The 23,227-nt window shown below is 40.8% G+C and overlaps 1 long non-coding RNA gene across 1 annotated transcript in view; it reads left to right on the forward strand.

The window, feature by feature from the left end:
- The first annotated feature begins 734 nt into the window (after positions 1-734).
- LOC102549737 (uncharacterized) overlaps positions 735-23,227 on the forward strand; it is a 43,235-nt gene continuing 20,742 nt past the window's right edge. Inside the window, exon 1 of the long non-coding RNA XR_592386.4 lies at positions 735-21,600. This is a non-coding gene — a long non-coding RNA (uncharacterized LOC102549737). The remainder of the gene's footprint in view (positions 21,601-23,227) is intronic.

The raw sequence follows: 23,227 nt of genomic DNA on the forward strand, positions 1-23,227 counted from the left end.
TTTTTTTTTTGTTTGTTTGTTTGTTTTTTATAGTAGGATATAGTACATGATTATATGCTTTGCAGGTGTTTTCTTTTTAATAACAGATGCCGGGTTTTAGCTCAGTGATAGTGCGTAAGGCACTGGATTTGATCTTGTTTTATAAAATATTAGTAGATACTGAAAATTAACATGTAATATGGTTAGCCATAACTTTTAGGCAGATGTAAAAATGTAAATAGGGGCTAGAGAGAAGACTTAGTAATTAAAGGTACTTACGGCGTTGACAGAGGACCCATACAGATGCTTATAACCATCTGTAACTCTAGTTTGAGGGATCCAGTGCATTCTTATAGCTTCTATGAGCATGAGGCACATTCATGGTTCAAACATAAAATAAAAATAGATCTTAAAAAATATTGCGGGGTTGGGGATTTAGCTCAGCGGTAGAGTGCTTGCCTAGCAAGTGCAAGGCCCTGGGTTCTGTCCCCAGCTCCGAAAAAAAAAGAAAAAGAAAAAGAAAAGAAAAGAAAAAGAAAAAAAAATATTGCCAGTTATGGTGGTATACCACTTTAATCCTGCACTTACAAGGCAGAGCGGGTGAATCTGTGAATTCAAGTCCTGGTCTATGCAGGGAATTCTAGAACAAGCAGGGTTTCTTTTTTTTTTTTTTTTTTTTTTTCCGTTCTTTTTTTTTTTTTTTTTTTTCGGAGCTGGGGACCGAACCCAGGGCCTTGCGCTTCCTAGGCAAGCGCTCTACCACTGAGCTAAATCCCCAACCCACAAGCAGGGTTTCTTAGACGCTGTCTCTGACATCCTAAGTATTAAGAATAGGATAGCACTTGCTTTTACTCTTAGAACTCTTGAGTTTGAGGCTATCTTAGTCTATAGGGTTACATAGTAAGAACTCTCAAAAAGCACAAAGTATTGAATAGTTTAATTTTTTGGTTTTATAATTTGTTTTAGATTCCCTTTAAATTTAGACTGCATTTAAACAAATTGTTTTAAATGTGTCCATTCTGAATGTTACACACTAATTACACCACTAGCAAGACAGGAATTCTAGGGAGATCTTTATACATGTATGTATTTTGCATAATGCTAGGAATGAAACCCAGGATCTTTAGTCAGTGCTTAAAGCATCTTCCTACTGAGCTCCACTCTTGACTCCCTTTCAGGAAGAGTATTAATGCAGGCACCTCTGGGAACCTCCCGACCTCTAGCCATGGATGGATCACACCTTCTTAAGCTGCATACCACAAGGAAATTCAGGTCTACTCCCAAAGCTTTCTGAATTTTTATAGATTTGGTCTGAGAGTAAATTGAATTTATCTTCCCTAAACTTATTTAGAAAATACGTATGTAGCTTACAAATATAGCTAATAAGTTAGGTGACATACAGGAGCTGGGAAAGGTGGAGTCCATTTACATTTGGACTGTGAGCAAAGTCTCCTTTTTGTTTATTTAGTTGTTTTCTTGTATTAAGACAAATTTTTAATGCCAGAGGTACATTTGGGAAGCAGAAAAGGCAGATGAATCTCTCAATTAGAGGCCAGCCTAGTCTATATAGAGGCTCTAGGCTAGCAGTATTAGTCAGGGTTCTCTTCAGACACAGAATATAATTATTAGAATGACTTACAGGATGCAGATCAACAAACCCAACAATGGTAAGCTATGAATGGAAAGTTCTTGAATCCAGTAGTTGCTCAGTCCCACACGGCTGTTGTCTCAGCTGGAATCCTGGAGAAGTAAGTTCCAATGCCAGAAAAGGAAAGGATGTCCTAGCAAGGTAAGGGGAAACAGTGGAAGAACAAACCTTTCTTCTTCCATTGTTTTTTTTACAGACTTCCAGCAAATGGTGTGGCCCAGACTACAGGTGTCTCTTCCCACCTAATGTCTGAATTAAAAGCTTGTGTCTTCCCAACTCAAGTTATGGATGATAAGCCTCTCTTCATCAAATTGAAAACCAACAGTAGCGATCCAGGCTACCCCTTGTCACTTGACACATCTTCTTATATCATATCTCCTTATGTCATGGTTAATATCCAAATAAAACAATAGCCAGGTCATAATAATACCTAAACATAATATAACTATCCCATGTACAGTTGCAAATATGCATTACATATTTTAAAATAAATCTTTTTTTAATTTACTTTATTTAATGTATATGAGTACACTGTCTCTGTCTTCAGACACACCAGAGGAGGGCATCGAGGGCATCGGATCTCATTACAGATGGTTGTGAGCCACCATGTGGGTTGCTGGGATTTGAACTCAGGACCTCTGGAAGAGCAGTCGGTGCTCTTAACCACTGAGCCATCTCTCCAGCCCGCATTACATATTTAACCAGGTCATAATTACCACTAACATAACTCATACAACCACAAGGGCAAAATAAATTTAGAATAGGTGGCATTATCCCTTAAGGGACGTCCTATTAGTATTCTCTTAATTCATGCTACAACATAGGATAAAAAACAATCTAAAGAAAGCACAAATATCTGTACAAATCCATTTTAAATAAAATACAGCAGAAGCACTCATGTCAATTACAAGCCGCATTTTTGCAACTAGTCATGTGGCCCTAGATGGGATTTCTAACTGCCTTCCTCTACTATCCATTCCTAATTCTTTCCACCCTCTGTAAGGACCTCAGCAGGTCTTGGCCCTTTTCCTAGAGAAGTGACCCATATCATAATTACTGATGAGTCTGTGCTGCCCTTTGTCGTCCTGCCTGGATTAGGCTGTTGTGGTTTCCCGTTGACTTCAGTCACAGGACACAGTAGTACCAAGAGATGCCCTAAAGGATATCCTGTACTCCAGACATGATGCTTCTGACCTCCCTTGTGGAGAAGCAACCCAATTTCCCCATGGTAATCTGGTTCTATTACCCCTCCTAACACTGTTATTCTTTTCTTAGCCTATTGGTTTAAGGACAGTAGAAGCCTAAAATGAGCAGGGGACATCAGAGCCTGCAGGTCTATGAAATATTCGTTGTAGCTCCTGGCAGGAACACTCTCCACTTTGGAAGCAAAGCTTCCAGGCCAGCAGAACTTAGGGTTGTGAGAACAACCTAAGGGAGAGAGTGAGAGGAACTATTTGCTTTTCAACCCCTTGATTCCTGGACCCATGGATTGTGGCTATAGGAGAAACTACTATGTATTGGGTTTACCTTCTGGAAAACCCCGCCCCAGCCCTCCAGGCTGCTGCCACCTAATTAGCACCCTTACTGCCTTCAAAGGGCCATTCTATCTTTCTAATAAGCCAGCTGCTTCAGAATGATGGAGAATGTGGTAAGATGTTCCAGCCTCAAAATCTGCATCAAGATCCAGTCACAACTATGCTCTCCACTTCCGGACTGTCGTTCCGTCCACATTGACAACTAAACAGTAGCCATCACACCAGCCAAGGCTGCATAGTGTGGCTGTCTCAGAAAACAACAGAAAAAGAAAGCATTTATATATCATGTGTGTGCATTTGAGAACAACTTGTGGGATTGGTTCTCTCTCTACACTTCATGGGTTCTGAGGATTAAACTCAGGTCCTCAGCAGGCAATTTATGGAGCCATTTACTGCTGTTTAGGTTTTTCTCTAAAAGAAAAACCCAAACTAACCTCAAACTCTTGGTTTTCTATCTCTGTTTCTTGGTTGCTGAGATTACAGGTAGGTTTGTGCCCCAAATTCTCCTTAAAATCATATTGGGAACACTTAAATTTGTGTCACCTGATTCTGTACATTGTAAGGAAGATTATACAGTTCTGGCTGTCTACTAAGTATCCATACAAAGTCAGTTCTTATTTCAAAAATGTCAAGTAACATTGACTCACTCAAGAACATGAATTCAGGTTGCTTCAGGGGAATGATTCTAAAAAGTATTTATAGTTTCAAAACAAAAGAAAGTCCTAACTCAAGGCATTTTCCAAATAAATGGGTAACAACATCCAGTTAGTTGGGTTACTGGACAGTGTAGAAATCTCTTTTGTAGGTCGTCACTGTTACTAATGGCATTCAGCTTTTGGGGTAGTGGAAGCCTGGGGGCAATGAATGTCTATTATGTGAGCTAAAGTTTGCCATGGATAATTTCATTGTGGACCTGCAACATTTCAACTCTCCACAATCACAGAAGTTGTAATCAACCAGTGAGCCTTATACAATCTTTAACAGCCATGCTTCTTTTCTAAAAAAAAGAAAAGAAAAGTACAAATTCCCCAGTACACCCTACTATGCACTCAGTACTTGAAAAATGAAACTAACCCCATCAGTTTTTTTAAAAATCTGTGATGTTTGTATGTGTTTGAGTTTAAACACTGACTTACACCTAAAACAATATTTAAAAATAACTTTTGAAATATTTCTTAATGTTTTTACCCATTTATATTCATGTGTTGGAGCCTTTGTTTTCTCCCATCTTGGATTCCAGAATTCTGGAAGCTGACAAAAGACAAGTTTTATGCAAATGCTTCTTTTCTTTGCATCTATGATGCTCCCAATAATAATTTTACCATCTCATTTTAAGATTACCTTTTTAAAATAATGAGCGTCAACATTAATAAGCTCAGCCAACATTCATTAAATTGCAGGGGTTAGTTTTATTTTTATTTTTATTTTAAATACTTTTTTTAAAGATTTATTTATTCTATGTATGTGAGTACACTGTCGCTTTCTTCAGACACACCAGATGAGGACATCAGATCTCATTGCAGATGGTTGTGAGCCACCATGTGGTTGCTGGGATTTGAACTCGGGACCTCGGGAAGAGCAATCAGTGCTCTTAACCACTGAGCCACCTCTCCAGCCCCAGTTTTATTTTTTATTATGTACTTATTTATTTATTTTTATTTTTACACTCCAGATTTTATTCCCTCCCGGCCCCTGCACTCCCCCCTCCCTGTCTCCACAAGGATGTCCCCACCCCACCCACCCCACCAGACCTCTGAACTTCCTGAGGCCTCCAGTGCTATGCAGGCTGCTGAGGGGAAAAGTCATCAGGCCTTACTCAGCTGTGGGTCCTACAGGGTATATTACTGACCAGACAGGTAACGTGCCCACTTGTGTAGTAGTGGAAAATCTGTTGTGAGTATAACCAATGACTTTCTGCTTAGTTTGTAGGCCTGTTCCTCAGGAGAGAATTTACATCTGGTATTATAAACCTGACTGGAGCCCATGGCTGGGAGCTCATATACCCTAGCATGGAAACTATAGCTTTTTTTGCTAAGTGAACATGATACACCTGACAAATTCCATTCTAAATAATTGTGTTTTTTTTCCCATAGATAATGTGGTTATCCGTGTTGATCAGAGAAGCTTTTTTTTTCTTTTGCAATGACCAATGGTGACTGCAGACTCACAAGGGACCAAAGTACTAAACATAAATGAGTGACGGATATTCAGCCATAAGTGAGGCATCTGTATCACCCCCTTAAGGAATACTTCATAATAGAGAATGGAAAGAGGCAGAAATTAGGGTGTGGAAGATGTTGTGACACGCTGTCTTCTAGGCATGACATGCCAACAGTACTTTGCACCCCTGTTATCACGGGCATGGAAGAGCAGTTCCACCACTAGAGAAGTGTCAGCAACAAAATGGCACAAGTTCCGGGCATGGTGGAACATGCCTTTAATCTCAGCATTTGGGAGGCAGAGAGGTAGACAGATCTCTGTGAGTTCCAGGCCAGCCTGGAATATATGGTAAGTTCATGACAGCCAGGACTATGTAGAGAGACCCTGACTCAGAAACACCGATGATGATGATGATGGTGGTGGTGGTGGTGGTGGTGGTGATGGTGATGGTGATGATGATGATGATGATGTATGCAAATGCTTATAAAATACAATTCACAGCAGCTAAAATGTGGAAGATCCATGTAGGCTAGCTAATGAATAGGTGACCAAATATAATTATATGTTCAAACAACAGACGATATGTGATAGAAGAATTTAAGCAGGGGATCGCAGAGATGACTCAGTGGATTAAGAACACATACTGGGGGTGGGGGCAGGCTCGATTGATGGTTCATTCAGTGGTTAAGAGCACTGACTGCTCTCCAGAGATCCTGAGTTCAATTCCCAGCAACCACATGGTAGCTCACAACCATCTGTAATGGAATCCAATGTGATGTGTCTGAAGAGAGCAACAGTGTATATTTATTCATATACATAAAACAAACAAAGTTTAAAAAGAACACATACTGTTGCAAGCAGAGGTCCCAAGTTCTGTTCCTAGAACCTACTATACCAGGCTGCACACCAGCACCTGTAACTGCAGTTCTAGGAGATCCGACACCCTCTTCTACTCCATGGCCGCCTGTATACACATACTCACACAGAGACTTACAGGATTCCCTAGAGAAACAGAACTGATATTTTTAGAAGAGATAGGCTCTAATGCCAGTGAAGCAAGCTTGTTCCACATGCTATTATATAGACTGCCACCAGAAAGTGTGGCCCAGATTTAAGATGGGTTTTCCTACCTCAAATCATCCAGACTAAAAGACAAAAACTTTCACAGGTATACCCAGCAACCAGCAACTGTGGTTTTATTCCAGACGTAATCAAGTTGATAACCAATACTCATCACATGTATATGCACACAATTTTAAATGCTTGTGTTTTTTAAAGAATGTAACAAGCCAGGCAATGACACATGCCTTTAATACCAATACTTCAGAAACAGAGGCAAGTGGTTATCTATGAACTCAAGGCCAGCCTGGTCTTCAGAGGATATTCTAGGAAAACCAGGTCTTCACAAAGGAACTCTGTCTCTCATACACACACACATCACGCGCATGTGCGCACACTCGAACACACACACAGACACACACACACACAAAGAGAGAGAGAGAGAGAGAGAGAGAGAGAGAGAGAGAGAGAGGAGAGAGAGAGAGAGAGAACTAATTGGCAAAGTACTCGCCTAGCATGCAAAAACCCTGGAGTCAGAGGCCAGCACTATACAACCCAGACATAGGCTAACCTATAATCCTAATACTTAAAAGAGGTGCGTACAGGAGGTTCAGAAGGTCGAGCTTGTCCTTGCCTACTTAGTAGTTAGAAGACAACCTGGGATATTGTGTCCTTGTTTTAAAAACAGAAGGCCATTCCATTCCTAGGCATGCCTAAGAAACCTAAAACCTTCAGGTATTCACAGTAAGCATTTAGGATTTCAAGTTCCAGGGCAGCCTGAACTATGTAGTGATACCCGGTATCAAACAAGAACTAGATGGTTGATGGTAGCACATACCTTTAATCCCAGCACTCAGGAAGCTGGGGCAGTTGAATCCAGTTTGAAGCCAAGCTGGTCTACTGAGTTCCAGGACAGACCACAAGGAGAAACCTTGCCTTGGGGAAAACAAAAGCAAACCAAGCTCAGGACACTTGCTGTTCATGCAGAGGATCTGGTTCTCAGCATTCACTTCCTCTTCTGGCCTCTGCAAGCTACAGCATATACATGCAGGCAAACACCCATTCACATAGTTTGCTGGAGCCACATGGTGGAAGGAAATCTGAAAGCCACAGGTCTTGTCATTTATATTGAGGCAGTGGTAGCACACGCCTTTAATCCTAGCACTCATAAGGGAGATACTGTAGGATCTCTGTGGAGTTCAAGGCCAGTCTGTTCTTCAGAGTGAGTTCCAGAACAGCCAGGGCCTCACACAAAAACCCTGTCTCAAAAACCAAAGACAAAACCAAAAAAACCTTTATACTTACCTTGTTTTTTATGTAGCTGCATGAATGAAGGCCAGAGTTAGCTCTTTCCATCATGTGGTCTCATGGGTCCAATTGTGGTCCCGTAGTTCATCTGCACCATTGTTGGACACACACACACACACACACACACACACACACACACACACACGTGTGCATACTAAATGAGCATAATGAAGAAAATAAACACTTCAATGAACTAGTTTCAGAGTCTATAATAAAAACTTGAAAAGAAGAAATTAGGCTTTTCCTTTTACGTGAAATGTGCTTCCGGATAATGCACTATCTAATGACACACACAACAGTTACATTGGTAAAACACCAACAATGGTGCAGATGAACTACGGGACCACAATTGGACCCATGAGACCACATGATGGAAAGAGCTAACTCTGGCCTTCATTCATGCAGCTACATAAAAAACAAGGTAAGTATAAAGGTTTTTTTGGTTTTGTCTTTGGTTTTTGAGACAGGGTTTTTGTGTGAGGCCCTGGCTGTTCTGGAACTCACTCTGAAGAACAGACTGGCCTTGAACTCCACAGAGATCCTACAGTATCTCCCTTATGAGTGCTAGGATTAAAGGCGTGTGCTACCACTGCCTCAATATAAATGTAATTTTAAAATAATAAAAATTATTCCTGTTGAAATAATTCAGCAAGCAAGACACCCTCTGCCCAGCTGGGTGACCTGTGATCTCCAGAACCACACAGCATAGAGAACTGACCCTTTAACCTTGTCTTTAGAATAGAAGCCATCAAAACATTAACCAATGAATAGTAAATGTGCTCGATTGCTTAGAAAAATAGATAAGCGGGGCTGGGGATTTAGCTCAGTGGTAGAGCGCTTGCCTAGGAAGCACAAGGCCCTGGGTTCGGTCCCCAGCTCCGAAAAAAAGACCAAAAAAAAGAAAAAAGAAAAATAGATAAGCAAGGAATTCACTGGACTTCAGTAACCCCCTTGCCAAGTAAACACTGGTTATTTAACCACCATTGTGTGGTGTTTAAGACAGCTCTTAGACTTAACTCCCCACCCACCTTGCATCTACACTAAGGAGACCAAAATAGCACAGTGAATGAGAGCTCTGGATTGGTTGTATGGGATTGCATGTGGCCAGCAAGGGACACACTGTTAAAGCTATCATTGACCTGTCATAAAGAGGCAGATATAGTGACCCTTGCTTATAAATCCCAGCATTTAGTGACTAAAGCAGTAGGACCCTCAGTTACAGTCCAGACTAGGATAGGTAGTGAATAAAACCTCCTCTCAAAATTAGTAAAGAGAGATCTACCTCATTCTGTGCTGAGTGTGTGGCACCCATCCCAACAGGGTAGTGAAGAGGCCTCCCTGAAAAATACTTAAGGAGCTGAAGACAGTATCTCCTTTCATTTCTCTGCTTAGTCCTAGTAACCCTTTGATGGGCAGTTCTCTCATGTAATTTAAGGTTCTTAAGTGTGCTTCAGGCCCCTTACCATTTAACTTCAGTAGCAACCCCCTCCTTCTGGTAACAGCCTTTAGTATATCCAGATAGTGTCAAATAACTTCAGATTCAGAACCAGATTGAGAACCACTGGCCTAGTTTATAAACCAATGGCCTGCTTTTCTGTTGAACATTAGTGAGTGACTAAGCTTTGATCTAGCACATTTTTATCTTCGCTTTTGGTGCTGAGTTGTATTGTTATCTCCAATTAAATATTTATGCTTTTTTTTTTTTTACTTTTTATTGTCTGTTTTTTTTGAGACAGGGTTTCTCTGTGTAGCCCTGGCTGTCCTGGAACTTACTATGAAAACCAGGCTGACCTTGAATTCAGAGATCCAACGGCCCGTGGGCTTCAAGATGTGAACCATTACACCCTGCCTTATTTTACTCTTGATAAGTTTATCTGAAGTCTTATGTGGTTGTCCCACACATACAAGGACTCCGTTATCGCGTGTGGTGATATGTAGAGTACACTCACAAGGCTGTGTGTTGGGTTGAGCACTTTAAACCTAGAGTTTAATAGCATATTCAGAATAACGATGGTAAACCATGACTGTAAAGCGGCCAAGCCACAAACTGAGAAAGGTTAGTTTTATCATTCTGTGTGCTGATGCCCCTCAGAACTGCAACATTTTCCTAAACATCTTCTGACCATCTTAGCCTAGCTTCAGAGTATCTATTCACATACTAAATAACTACGGTTCTATACATTTTCCCCATAATCTTGAACTGTGTTTAAATTTACTGGGAAAAGTTTGAATTGTATAATATCAATCAAAACCAATAAAATATTGCTGATTCTTCTCATCAGTTTTCATTTTTAAAGGTTTATTTATTATGTATAAGTACACTGTAGGACTGGAAAGATGGTTCAGAGGTTAAGAGCACTGTTTGCTCTTCCAGAGGTCCTGAGTTCAATTCCCAGCAACCACATGGTGGCTCACAACCATCCATAATCAGGTCTGGTGCCCTCTTCTGGCCTGCAGGCATACATGCAGGCAGAAAGTTGTATGATGTATACTAAATAAATAAATAAATATTCTTTTAAGACTGAAGGAACACCCATTCAGAGTCTGCCCCACATGTGGCCCATGCATATACAGCCATCCAATTAGACAAGATGGATGAAGCAAAGAAGTGCAGACCGACAGGAGCCGGATGTAGATCGCTCCTGAGAGACACAGCCAGAATACAGCAAATACAGAGGCGAATACCAGCAGCAAACCACTGAACTGAGAATAGGACCCCCGTTGAAGGAATCAGAGAAAGAACTGGAAGAGCTTGAAGGGGCTCGAGACCCCATATGTACAACAATGCCAAGCAACCAGAGCTTCCAGGGACTAAGCCACTACCTAAAGACTATACATGGACTGACCCTGGACTCTGACCTCATAGGTAGCAATGAATATCCTAGTAAGAGCACCAGTGGAAGGGGAAGCCCTGGGTCCTGCTAAGACTGAACCCCCAGTGAACTAGACTGTTGGGGGGAGGGCGACAATGGGGGGAGGGTGGGGAGGGGAACACCGATAAGAAAGGGGAGGGGGGAGGGGGATGTTTGCCCGGAAACTGGGAAAGGGAATAACACTCGAAATGTATATAAGAAATACTCAAGTTAATAATAAAAAAAAAAAATAAAAGTGACCAGAAGAAAAAAAAAAAGTACACTGTACTGTGATTGTTATCAGTCATACAGCAAGCCAAACTAGAAACAAACAAAGCCATTGCTCTGTAAACTGTCGAGTCTTTAAATTCACAGCTATGGAAATCTTGGAATGTATTGATTGTAGTGGGGGTCGGATATAGACCACTTTGCCTCAGGATTTTTAACACATGATATGTTCTCTTACCCCAGGCTCAAAACACATCATGACACAAATACTAAGTAATGCCAGTATGCAGTTACAAAGTTCTTAAATGAAACTACCATTTTGTCAAAATATATGGACTTAAACTTGAACTTTATGGGCCTGGTAGGTCACTTTCACAGAGCAACCTAGCCAGATGTATTAACTCTGCATAAATATAGCTGGGTGTGGTGGCTGTTAGGGAACTGTGACTATTTTTTTTTATTCAAAACATGGCTCACAGGGCACTATTTACATTAAAGAAGAAAAACCAGTCTTGATATAGTTTCTTTGACTTGACTAGTGTTTATTTTTTGTTTTTTGTTTTTTTTTAAGTTGTGAATCAAAAGAGTAACCAGAGTCCAAGAAAAATAATAGGTTATACAGGGCTTGGGAATGTGGCTTAGTGCTACAACACTTGTCTAACATATTAGAGGCCCTAGATTCAAGCCACCATTGGAAACAAAAACAATAGACTCTTCCCTCTCAACCTGTCCATTCTAGCCTTTAAACAATAGCCACAGACAGATGAACTTTCTAGAGAACACCAGCTGTGCTATGACTACTTCCCTCTGGCATTGCAGTTCCTAAGGATACCAACCAGAGTCTGTCACGTGTCCACACCATGACACCCGGCATGCCCTGCATTCAGCGTCTTACTGATTCATGGTTAGTTCACTCAACAAAGACCTGTCATGGATCAGACACTCTAGCAGGTGTCTTTGTATAACTAATTACAGCTATGCTATGCATGCTTTTCCTCACCGCATAGCATACTGGAACTCTGGAGTCTGCCTTGTTCACCTCCTACAACAAGCCTCGATGGAGCTCTTAAAACACGTTGTTGAGATTAACCTTAACTGTCTGTCCTTCAGAAGGTGAATGGATAAACCATAATACATTAACATAATTGAACACCACTCTATAATAAATAGAAAGACACAAACCAGACCCACATGGATATATTATGGATATGTAGAAAACATATTTAAGTGAAAAGTTAAGCACTTAACAAGATGATGTATTAGAAAAAATGAAAAAGTCAGGCACTATAGTTTTTATTTGTTTTGTTGAGCTTTTTATTTATTTTTTTATTTTTATTTCCTTTAATTTTAGATTTATTTATTTGTTATTTATAAGTACACTGTAGCTGTCTTCAGACACAGCAGAAGAGGGCATCAGATCCCATTGAAGATGGTCATGAGCTACCATGTGGCTGCTGGGAATTGAACTCAGAACCTTTGGAAGAGCAGGCAGTGCTCTTAAACGCTGAGCCATCTCTCCAGCCCCTGAATTTTTTTGGGGGGGGAGGGGGAAGTGGGTTGAGAGCATACAAATACTGCATCCTGAAGGGTGAAGACTTTGGCAGTTGATTACAATATTAAAATTAAAAATAGCAGATCTACTTTATCCTACACAAGTATTTGCATGCGCAGTAAATAGCATGAACAATAGCAGTTAATGCAATATTGTTTTATGGTAAAAGGCTATCTATTACTAATAGACTCGCTAAATTGTACATAAATCTTCTGCATCCAGGACAGACAGACAGACAGACAGACAGACAGACACACACACACACACACACACACACACACACACACACACACACACACACGGAATTTATACAATGTATATAATTTAATTAACTCTAAGACACTTCTAAAATCAGAAGTGCTGTAAACTTTGCTTATTTCCAGGAAGTTACTCTGGGCACCTGGGGCAAACTTTTGGAGGGAAAAAAACTTTTTACTCTGTCCTGGAAACGTTTGAGCCTTGAAGCACAGTCCATCAGAAACTTTTAATAAATCATCACAAAGAATCTCTGGATGAAGGGAGGGCATGAGGTGGGGCACTAGGTTGGGAGTATGGAGCAATGTGGCCTCTCACAAAGCTAGATTCTCAAGATGAGTAGCAGTAGATGAGAAACTTCTCATCTGGACCTTGCTATAGTTCTCTTGCCTTCTCTAAATGTCCTTAGGTTGCTGTGGTCTTAATTTAGATGCAGTGAAAACTGCAGAGACCAAGAGCTGAAGCTGACTTTGGACTCTACCCATGCCTAATAGCAGATGAATGATCTCCCCTCCCCGCCCCCAAAAGTACCTAACTTTGCTGGGCATGGTTGTACACACCTTTAATCCCAGCACTCGGAGGCAGAGGCAGTCGAATCTGTGTGTGAGTTCGAGGGCAGCCTGGTCTAAAGATCGACAGCCAAGGTTTGTTCCACAGAGAAACCATGTCTCCAAAACAAAAACAAAAAAGCACCTAACTTTCTGTATGCCTTAGTCTCTCCACCTCTAAAATGTGAGTGTGCTATGAACAATATTTATAAAGAGTTGAATGGAGCATCTGGTGTGTAGTAGGTGCTTTATTAACATCACCTATTGCTAGTTAAAGACCCTTTTCTCTTCCAAATACATGACTTACCTCAGCCTGTGCTGCTCGAAAACTCTGTACTTCCTGCCCCCAAACTGTCAATCCAGGAACGTTTTGTTTGGTTTGTTTTGTTGGGGAGCGGGGTGTCTAGTCTACCAACTGCGTGTCAGTTTTTGTTGTCTGGACCTTCAGATTGACATTTGTATATTCCGCCTAGCTCATTTTCATTCTGTTTTTGTACTTGAATTTTTAAGATTTTTTTTTAATTTCATATGCATGAATGTTTTTCTTGCTTATGGCATACCATGTGCCTATTGGATCCTCTGGAACTGGTAAATAAACCTGGGTCCTCTGCAAGAGCAGCAAGTGTTGTTGACCACTGAACCATCACCCTAGCCTATTTTTTTTTTTTTTTGGTTCCTTTTTTTTTCAGAGCTGGGGACTGAACCCAGGGCCTTTCGCTTCCTAGGGAAGCGCTCCACCACTGAGCTAAATCCCCAACCCCCACCCTAGCCTATTTTTATTCCTACACTATTTTTTGCTCGTCTGTTTGTTTTCTGAATCAGGGTTAGTCCATATAGCCCCATTCTGGCTTCCAGTTCATGATCTCCAGGACTCAGCCTTTGCAGTGATGTGGTCAAAGGCATTAGTCAGTACACCCAGCTACTAGTCTGCCTTTATCTGAACACTGATCCTATTCTCCATCATAAACTAGAAGTGCCTGAGGCATCTGCATTTTCAAAGATGCCTTTACCAGCTAACGGCACAAAGCAATGAAACAGTTTCTAAAAACGAAGATCTTAGGGTTGGGGAAATAGTGACAATGGATGGCACACACTCATAACTCACTATTTGAGAGACAAAATTAGGGGTATCACATGGTTGAGACCACTGTGGTCTACCTGGCCTCAAAAAAAGATTTTGAATTCTTTTATATAAGTTATTTTTTATTAATCATTTATCTGATTTTGTCTTAAACCACTGTCTTGCTGTCTTACCAATGGAATTGGAATTCTGTCCCCTAAAAATAGAAAGAGAACTGTATTAGGTGTCACCTACTCTTGTAACAAAAACTACAATATGATTTGTGAACAAATGCATTGTTTCTTTCTTCCCCTCTGCCACTTTTCTCCCTTTTTGGCCTTTTTCTCTCATCTCACCATGTACTATGGAACATAAGCAAAACTGTCATTATGCAATTGTATCGAGGATGAAACCTCTAGGCGTGGTCTGAGCTACCTACTGGCAATTTCTTAAATTTGAAATGGTATCATTCATTTAAGATGTTGGGGTTCAGGAGTCACCCCACAAACCACACAAACAGATCTTTGTCAGACAGGGATAGTTTACTGAATGCATATCCTAAGACTGATCAATCAGGGTGGCAGCTCTCAGCGGTTTAGGTGCTGAAGATGTAACTCAGATGTAGAGTCCATACATACCATGGGTGGGTTGTATATTTGATTCCCAGCATCCACTCTTCCAGCTACCCAAATATGGTCTGTCAGATTACAGACATGTTGCCTGGAAAGTCTGGCACAGTTATTGGAGAGTTTGTCTGGCACTCATGGAAGCCTGGATCCGGTCCCTCACACAACATAAGTCTGGTACATTGGCACAGGTCTTTCAACCCAGCATTTCGAGAAAATTGAGACAAAAGGATCTGAGTTTTGAGGCTAGGCTGGTCTACATTAAGTTCTAGGCCAGCAAAGACAACACAGTGAGATTCTGTATCAAAAAGATAAAAGGTTATAGAGATCTGCCCAGATGTGATGGTGTGTCCTTAGAGACGGGAGGATCAGACATTCAACATCAGCTTTGGTTTCTAAACCAAATTCTGATCTCAAAAAACAAACGAAACCAGGAGAGGGACAAAGAGATCTAACACACTGTGTAACACTAGAAGTCACTGCAAGATAGAAATTTCCAACACTATCTGAAAATATCGAGCTAATGTTATTCACAAGATTTATTTTTGTCATCCCACAAACCACACAAACACCAATCTCAGACAGGCATTTATTGAATGCACAGTCTAAGACTGTGACCAATCAGGGCCATAGCTCAGAATTTGGGGACTGAGATTACAACCCCTAAAACATTTTTCTATGTCAGGTTTATAAGGGCAAAACCTGCGAAAATCATGATGAGCTCATATGCAAATGCAAGCATAGCATGATACATGGTTGTTGACCTTTAATTTGATGGGTCCTACATGACTTGTAGTTATGGAAGTTCATAACATATAGAACACATAGCAGGGTATGTAGTTAGCATGACCCTGCTCTGAGTTAAGTTACTTTTCGTGTCAATGACTGACAGGCATATTACAGCTACAATCTGAAATAGCTGGTGGGGATGGAACAAAATGACTGTAGTTATGCTAGTGGGGCAGACCCCACAATCTGAATGCTTGCTTATTCATGAGACTATTTTTAACCATCCTACATTTTTACTTGCCTGTATTACATTTAAACATTTTTAAATTGTCCGATTGTAGTTCAACTAAAAAGAAAACTTATTTAAGATTGTAGAAAGCCTTGCCTTAAAGTAGTTTTGCTTAAAGTGTCTTCAGAATCGTTTTTCCAGCAAAAATGTAATACAATTTCATAGTTCAGTAGATAAAGGCAGACTTGGAATTAGAAAATATGAATTATTAAATCTACTGAATGTGGGCAGTTGCTTATAGATCTTCACTCTTTTTTTTAAAGATTTATTTATTCATTTATTATATATAAGTACACTGTAGCTGTCTTCAGACACACCAGAAGAGGGCATCGGATCTCCTTTTTTTTTTTTTTTTGGTTCTTTTTTTTGGAGCTGGGGACTGAACCCAGGGCCTTGCGCTTCCTAGGCAAGCGCTCTACCACTGAGCTAAATCCCCAACCCCGCATCGGATCTCCTTACAGATGGTTGTGAGCCACCATGTGGTTGCTGGGAATTGAACTCAGGACCTCTGGAAGAGCAGTCGGGTGCTCTTAACCGCTGAGCCATCTCTCCAGCCCAGATCTTCAGTCTTGATCCTGCTCACATTTCTGAATTCTAATTCAAAAATCATAATTTTTCCATTCTACCTATATCCCCCTACATACACTAAATAAATAAATGTTTTTAAAAGACTGTGGCACTGGAGAGATGGCTCATAGGTTTAAGAATGCATGCCTTTCAGCAATCCACTGAACTGAGAACGGGACCCCTGTTGAAGGAATCTTAGAAAGGACTGAAAGAGCTTGAAGGGGCTTGAGACCCCATATGAACAACAATGCCAACCAACCAGAGCGTCCAGGACTAAGCCACTACCCAAAGACTATACATGGACTGACCCTGGACTCTGACCCCATAGGTAGCAATGAATAGCCTAGTAAGAGCATCAGTGGAAGGGGAAGCCCTTGGTACTGCCAAGCCTGATCCCCCAGTGAACGTGATTGTTGGGGGGAGGGCGGTAATGGGGGGAGGATGGGAAGGGGAACACCCATATAGAAGAGGAGGGGGAAGGGTTAGGGGGATGTTGGCCCGGAAACCAGGAAGGGGAATAACAATCGAAATGTAAATAAGAAATACTCAAGTTAATAAAGATGGAGAAAAAAAGAAAAGAAAAAAGAATGCATGGTGTTCCTGCAGAAGACTGGATTCTAGTTCTCTGCACCCACACCAGACATCCTACAACTGTCTGTAACAACAGCTCTGGGAGAATGCAGTCCTTCTGGTCTTTGATTACCCATACCCATACACATACTTTTTGAATTTTTTTAAAGCATTCAAATTATGAGTTTGATAAGGAGACTATCTTTCAGACCAACGCTTTTCACTGTATTCAGGAACTATGGCAGAACATAAGTCAAAGAGGGCTGGAGATGAAGCTCTGGGTTGCAGCAGATACCATGTTCAAGGCCCTTGATTAGATGTCCTGAACAAAATATATTAAAGAAAAAGAAAAGATGATCATGGAAACTCATGAAACAAAGGACTGCACTCATCCTAAGGGAACACACAGCCACTTATTCTAAGGCAAACGTGATCATGCACTGTGGGCATAAAGTTGCCTCAAAACAAACAAGCAAACAAACAAACAAAACATGATCTAGTGTGAAAATAGTTACATGAACTTAAAAAGCAAACAAACACTAAAGTTTATGTAACCACACTCACTTTGTACAAAGTCCTGGCTGACCCCGGAACTTACAGTATAGAGAAGGGTACTGGGATTACAAGTGGCCTGTCACATCTATCAGAGATTTATATGTGTTCTGGGGATCCCAGCTCCATTCCCCATTCTTATGTGAGTCATTCCCCAGCCTTTAGAGGGGTTCTAGTTAGTCAGTCCTGAAGAACCTGAAACAGGTATGTCTCCTTTTGGGGGATGTTTGTTATTTAATGTTGGCCTACAATCCTGTAGCAGGCACTTAAAATCATTGACTTCTTACTTGGACCAACAGAATGAACTGAAAGCAAGATAGAAGCTTGGCACCTACCTCTAGCTTAATTTTGTGTCTCTGTCATTCTGGCTCCAGCTTAGCTTGCATAGGCATGTTAGCCATTCCAGGAGTGTCTGTTTACACAGCCAGTCCAACTCCTTCAAGGCTGAAGGGGCAGACATCTCATTTTCCTACACCTGAATTCACCTTAGATTCCAGGAACAGCAAGACATCATAGGGCAGACCACAGGCAGATAAGGGTAATTATGGAAGAATGTGAGGCTGCTGCTTATAGCTTAAGTGATCAACTTGCAGGAACAAGATTGTTTCAAGTCAGGACTTCTTCAGCCCACCTTGCCGAGTCAGGACTGAAATGCAGATCAAAAGGCAACACTGTGACCATGACTTCTAATACCTATACATCTCCATCCTGTTCCCCGGGAACTGTAGTTACTACGTTTAAACCTAAAGGTAATATCAGAACCTCTCAAAGAGGAACTCGGGGGTCCTTGAAATTTATTTGTTCCTATCCCCAACATGTTGGTTAAATCTCTCTCTGCTTTTTATCTCTTTAATTGGAGAGTTGGTGCAGAGGCCAAGCTGCGAGCTTGTTGAGACAGGGGACTTTGTCCTTCCATTTTGACTACAGTTCCAGCACTGCAGAGACTGTTACAGGAGTAGCACACCAGGGGAGGAATCCAGGCCAGCCTAAGTGTACAGTGAGCCTCAGCCTCAACCATGGGAGAGGGATGCCTAACATACATGTGACTACTGGACTCAATTTCCAGCATCTTAAATTTAAAAAAAGAGCATTAATTTCTATATTGTAACTCACACACATACATCATTCTAGCACTTAGGAAACTGAGGCAGGAGGATTTCCAAGAAATTCCAGGATTTCCAAGGATTTCCAGGCTAGCTGGGCTATACTACATTATGTTACACATATATAATATATTAAGACATTGCTATAATAGTAGGTTTGTATTTAAATCCAACTTTGCCTTTTTAGCTGGGTGGTATTGGGCAAAGTATTAAACCATTTGTTTGACTTTGAAAAATGAAATCTGATCAAAACACCATAAAAAATTCTCAAAGAGCTAATAAATTTTAAAAATTGAAAGTACAGAAAAGGAAAAGATGTACCAGAGGTGGGGCCTGGTGGCACACGCCAGAGTCAGGAGTTCAAGGTCATTCCGTATATATACATATATATATATTTTTTTTTAAGGACTATATACATATGGGTAATTAAGGAATGTATATATGTATATACATATATATATTTAAGGTATATATATATGGGTAATTAAGATATATATATTTAAGGAATATATATGGGTAATATATATGTATGTATATATATATATATGTATATATATAGTCAGAGGACAGCACAGGCTACAGAATGTCAAGTATCAAGGCCAAAAGAACAATTGGTGTGTCTGTTAGTTACTTCTCTGTTGCTGTGATAAAACAGCATGGGTTATAGTCCTCAATGTCTAAGAATCTGTCATGGCCAGTAAGCACAGCAGCAAGTGGCAGCAAGTGGCAGGGTTGCAGAATGAAGCAGAGTTCAAACAGAGAATGCTATTCAGCACCCTCACACTTTTATATTTTGTCCAGAGAAGCCAATGCATATGTCTGCACAAAATAGAACGTAGTCCTCAAAGCTTTACTCACTACATTCAGTGTCACGATGAAGATCTAGCTCAGGTGACAGAGCGTCTTCCCAATACATGCAAGGCCTTGGGTCCATTCCTGGCACAAACAAAAAGGAACAATGTCTGTCAATACATAAGCGAGCCAATCAAGGCAGACAGACTCCTATAGATTTGGAACTATCACTGGTCCAATCCACAGATTCTGGCAGTGAAGTCTTAGCATCCCATAAGCACTAAAGAGTAAAAGAAGGCAGACCAAAAGGGTTCTGTTCATTCTATACCCATCTCTATGTGAAAGATTATATACTATTTCACTCTGTTTCTATAACACTCTAGGAAAGGAAAATTCATAACTAGAGAAGATACCGTGGGTTCTAGGGACAGACAAGATCCTGACTTCAAGGGGACCTTCTTGAGTGAAGGCAAGATATAATAGATTTTGGAGGTAGAGAGAGGTGAAGGCTCAACCTGTAGCCCAGCATGGCCTTGAACTTTAGGTAATTCTTCAGCTATAGTGCTGGGATTACAGGCATAACTCTCCACAATGGGTTTTAAGTACCAAGAATTGAATTCAGGGTGGTTTTCTACACCAGGCAATCAATCTCTCAGCTGAGCTTAACTTAAGCCCCAGTCTTATTGGTAGTCTTTTATATGGTAATTTTGGCGGTAATTACATAGTTTCATATACTTGTCAAGATACAATTTATACATCTGAAATTATATATTTTAACTTTAGCAGGTGTTGTGATACTTGCCTGTAATCTCTAATATCAGGGGGAGAGATTAGATAGAATGAGTTTTAGGCCAGGATGGATACAAGACATCTAGTCTCAAAAAACAAAAGAAAGAAATATATCCAGCCTGGTGGTAACAGTCTGTAATCCAAACCTCCCCAAAACTGAGGACAGCCTTGGAAATACACACACACACACACACACACACACACACACACACACACACAATCTCAAAAAAATTGGCTTTATTTCTTGTAAATTATACCTGACCAGATAACACTTCCATAGACTTTCTGATGAAAACAACAAGGTACACAGAGAGAGTCAAATAGGGACTTGAGATTACAGGAGTCTTGAAAGCTCATCTACAGACTGCCTACTCTGATGCATTCTAGTGAATAATCGCCATGCTTGCCAAGCATGGCGCAGGATGCACTTAATGTCTCCTCACCACTTGTCAGCATTAAGTCATGGGATAAAGAAGGATAAGGGAAAGAATCTATGAAATATCACAAGAACTATAAGAAGACTATGACATTAAAATTAATTTTTTAAAGATTTATTTATTTATTACATATAAGTGCACTGTAGCTGTCTTCAGACACACCAGAGAGGACATCAGATCTCATTTATAGATGGTTGTGAGCCACCATGTGATTGCTGGGAGTTGAATTCAGGACTTCTAGAGGAACATTCAGTGCTTTTAACCACTGAGCCACCTCTCTAGCCCTTAAAACTAAAGTAAATAAGGGGTTGGGGATTTAGCTCAGTGGTAGAGCGCTTGCCTAGCAAACGCAAGGCCCTGGGTTCGGTCCCCAGCTCCGAAAAAAAAAATGAAAAATAATAAAGTAAATATAGTTCATTGAAATGCTACACAAAGTTGTGGGCAGTTGGTTCCATCTGCCTAGAATTTGTCACATAAAGCAGTAGAAACACCTTTCCTCCAAATGCTCTTTATTTTGAGGCAGCATCTTACTCTTTGATGCAGGTTGGCAAGGAAGTCATTATGTGACCCAGGTCGGCTGCAAATTTAAGGCAGACCTTTTGTTTTGACTCAACTCCCCAATTTCTGAGATTGCAAGTGCATGCCGTTGTGAGTGCTTAGTAACTGTTGTTGTGAGTTGGAAAGTAGCTTGTTTCCCAACAGATCACTCCAGGCTAGTCCAATCCCTCAAGAGGTTCTTTATTGAATGGGGCTGGGAGGAGCGGGGGAGGATGAGGAAGAGAAGAATAGAAAGGGGTCAGGGTCTCTGTCTATTATCTGGGGCCGTGAAGTCGATGCCAGGTAATGACATGCACCACCATGCACAGACATACTCCGGGAGCGTGTGGAAGTTGCCTTGGCAACAGGTGCCAAGCGCTCCTTGTCGCCTAGAGATGACGTCATCGCTGGAGTGGAGGCTAACTGTAAGCTGCTTCTGATGCTAACAGTTGTGTTTGGTGACCAAACAAAAAGGAAGTGTAACAGCTAATCATCTTGTCATCTTGTCATAACTCCCCCATAGGACTCTGCAGTGTTGGCTTTGCAAATAAATTTACAAATGAGACATTTGTCGATCCCACTGAGCAAGAATGAGGACCACCACCCAAATTAAGGCCAATTAATTAACTATGCATAGGATTTGACTCTCCAAAGTGGGTTTTGAGAGACCGGTGAGGGTAAATTTTTAGGGCCTGTTTTTATAGGGAAAAGGGTGTTTTTAGAGGAATTTGGCAGTATAAGGATTTGGCAAGCAAACTGCAGAAACTGACAACAGGTATGATTATTTGACAGATCATTTTGGCAGAACATCTATAGGTATCTCAAGGTTCCTTGGCTGGGCATCTTATGAGGGCAGAGTTCAGGATATGTTCAAATTATGAGTTAAACTCCATAAGTGGGAAGCATGTCAGATTCTAGAAATAGTTTAAAGAATGATCAGATTTGAGTTTTACTGTAAAGAGAAACAAAATGGCTTCCAACCTTAAGATGGAGTCAGGCTGGGGGCTGGGGATTTAGCTCAGTGGTAGAGCGCTTACCTAGGAAGCGCAAAGCCCTGGGTTCGGTCCCCAGCTCCGAAGAAAAAGAACAAAAAAAAAAAAAAAAAAAAAGATGGAGTCAGGCTGGCCTATCATTCCCTCTTGTTTTATGTGTTCCCTTCAAATTCTTGATCAGGAACTCTCATTTCTGTTTCACGGGCTGACAATACCAGCAGAGGGTAGGTATTTTATCACTTTCTATATAGCAGTAGACAAAATCTGTAATGCATCGGAAGACACATGGCCTGATTATGTAATAGTGGGCCTGGAGCCCCAGAAATGATAGTGGTTAGCCAGGGAGACAGGTTAAATAGAGATTGGTGCCAATTATTTCCTCCTTGGAAATCTAAGTATTTGGTTTTAAGATCATTTCTTACCACGGTTATTGTTTCTTGAATTACTCCTGATTGGTTAGCATAGAAACAGCAAGTTTCCCCCAGGGCCACACACACACCCCTCTTTGTTTCATAAAGAACAAGATGAGACCTCTCCTGTTTTGGAATACTACGCTGGTCAAAGCATTTAATTGTTCTAATCTAGAGACTGACTTTTTGAAGAAGCCCAAGTCCCATTTAACTTGGGCATTTAGGGTTTTGATCTCTTGGTCTTGTAGGACTAGTATTGATGTTCCCAGGGCTGCAGAAGCAGCTATTCCTGTACCCACTACAAAGTATTATTACAAGGGAAGCCACCCTCTTGGCTCTGGGATGATCTGATGTCATAGCTAGATGTAAGTGGCCAGAATCCCTATCATAAATATAAATTTGAGGAATATGAGGGAAAATACAAAAAATAAAGGATGTGTCTTGTGTACAATGGAGGAGACTGATAAGCAACACACAGTTCCACCAGTACAGGCCTACCAGACCTCTGTACAGGCAGGAAGAAATAGTTGTTTGTTCTCCATGCCAGTGACTGGTTGCATACAATGGTCACACAATTAGCCAAATAAAGATATGCCAAGTGATCTGATGCATTGAAGATAATGCATAGTACCTGTCCTATTCATTGCCTA

This window comes from Rattus norvegicus, chromosome 5 (assembly GCF_036323735.1).
Source record: "Rattus norvegicus strain BN/NHsdMcwi chromosome 5, GRCr8, whole genome shotgun sequence".
NCBI classification, from domain to species: domain Eukaryota; kingdom Metazoa; phylum Chordata; class Mammalia; order Rodentia; family Muridae; genus Rattus; species Rattus norvegicus.